We start from the raw sequence: 2548 nt of genomic DNA, 5'->3' as shown, positions 1-2548 counted from the left end.
TCACTTATAGCTTGATCAAAACAGAACCCTTGTTAACCAGATCTCCCCAAAAAACTGTTTCTTTTCAGGTCTCATCTCAATACAGGCATGAGCAAACACTCAGTGGGTGTTATCTGTAGTTATCTGTGATTCTTTTATTTCCATCCCATTTTCTTTCATTCATCAAAAAACCCTGTTGAGTCTATCTCTAAAATGTATCCAAATTTGTCCCCTTTTGCCACTGTCACTGCCAACACCCTATCTCAAGCTCCATTATTACTCTTGTAGACAATTACATTAGTTTTCTCACTGTTTTCCGTATTACTGTCTCTTCAAGGCAGCTGACACAGTCTATCGGAGCCTGAATCAGACCATATTAACTGCTCTACTTCAAATATATTATGAGTTTCAGTTATCAAGGGTGTCCAATCTTTTGGCTTCCCTGGGCTACATTTTATGGGGCCACCCATAAAATTCACTAACTAATGAGCTAAAAAAGAAAAAAATTGCAAAAAGTCTCATCATGTTTTACAAAAGTTTCTATATTCGTGTTGGGCCGCATTCAAAGCTGTCCAGGGCCACATGTAGTCCATAGGCCACAGGCTGGGCAAGCTTGAATTACATCAAGAATTAAACAAAATCCTCACCCACAAAGCTGCGTGTGATCCATCTCCTATCTTGCCATTTTTATTATCTGGCCCTTCCAAAAATGTTTGTCAACTTCTATATTACTATTAATTATTATTATCATTTTTGAGACAGTCTCACTCTGTCACCTGGCTGGAGTACAGTGGCATGATCTCCACTCACTGCAACTTCCGCCTCCTGGGTTCAAGCAATTCTCCTGCTTCAGCCACCCAAGTAGCTGGGATTACAGGCACGCACCACCATGTCTGACTAACGTTTATATTTTTAGTAGAGATGGGGTTTCACTATATTGGCCAGGCTAGTCTCCAACTCCTGGCCTCAAGTGATCTGCCCACCTCAGCCTCCCAAACTGCTGGGATTACAGGTGTGAGGTACCACATCTGGCCAACTTATCTGTTAGATCAATAAGTATTTGGTGAATAATATTTAACTTTTTTTTCACTGTGGAAAAATATTAATTAGAAAATAAATACATCATAAGCTATGGTTTAAATTCTAACATCAATTCTAACACAGGTAGTACAGTAAACAAAAGAATGTCAATGTCACATCTTATTTTGTAGTTAAAGTTGGATAGAAAAATGCCTAAAAGAATATGCTTCTGATTTTTTTTTTTTTTTTTTTTTTTTTTGAGACGGAGTCTCGCTCTGTCGCCCAGGCTGGAGTGCAGTGGCCGGATCTCAGCTCACTGCAAGCTCCGCCTCCCGGGTTCACGCCATTCTCCTGCCTCAGCCTCCCGAGTAGCTGGGACTACAGGCGCCCGCCACCTCGCCCAGCTAGTTTTTTGTATTTTTTAGTAGAGACGGGGTTTCACCGTGTTAGCCAGGATAGTCTCGATCTCCTGACCTCGTGATCCACCCGTCTTGGCCTCCCAAAGTGCTGGGATTACAGGCTTGAGCCACCGCGCCCGGCCCTGCTTCTGATTCTTAATTCAACAAATTATCAACGACTACAAGGGGAGCGTAGCAGGCTAAAATAAACCCTGGCAATTTGAGGTCTTCTATGGCTTATCTCTTCCAGCTAATATTGTTAGACATTGAAATATCAAGGTGACACTCAAACAGTCTAGATAAAGTTGCTGGTACAGGAGCTATGTACTCATCCATCTCCCAGGTAAACAATTCAACAGAAAAGATTAATGGTACTCGGAATATTAGTCTTACTTATCTCTTTAGTTTTAAGACGAGTAAAGCTAACAATTTTACAGGACTGCGGCGTCAAGCCAATGAGCACGCCAAATCTAAATTTCTCATTTAATTCTAAATTGTATCATAAAAACCCAAGTGATGTTTTGTCTCAGGACGTTTTATCTATTAAGAGTGTTCCTATTTCAAAAGATACAGATTTTTTCTTGATTTGCTCGAGAGACATTGAGAAACAGAATCAGGTGTTATGTTTAATTATATAGAAACATAAAATCTGCAAAATGATAATAGAGTCAATCAAATGCAAAAGTCAAGATTTAAATGCCAGATTCTTTATTAATATATATAGTCAATTTGCATAAGACAGAAATTTTTTGTTACTTCATTGTGCTGTGTTTTGCTGTATCAAATGCATCCTTACATAGACTACTAATTCTTGTTTTAGAAAAGTTGTCATTTTTTGCTGAACCGATGCCCTCAATTACACATTGCAACAAACTGCCTACACCCTAATTTGTGGTCTGGTCTTTCTCAAGTTGTCATTCTCTCATATTGTCTTTCTGACATGCTAAGTCTTCTCAATCTAATTAACTATCTATAATTTAAGGGCCCATGCAGAAAGCACAATGGCAGTGCTAACCAATGTCTGTCACTTGTCTACTCCTTTACCTCAGGATTCCATGAGTAATAAGCCTTCACCAGAGAATTACATTTCCAATGACTCTTTTAAAATAAAAACTATATAATTTGATTGACAGTGGAAAATGCCTATTTAG

Source organism: Macaca mulatta, chromosome 17 (assembly GCF_049350105.2).
Source record: "Macaca mulatta isolate MMU2019108-1 chromosome 17, T2T-MMU8v2.0, whole genome shotgun sequence".
NCBI lineage: Eukaryota > Metazoa > Chordata > Mammalia > Primates > Cercopithecidae > Macaca > Macaca mulatta.
This window is presented reverse-complemented; position numbering follows the sequence as displayed.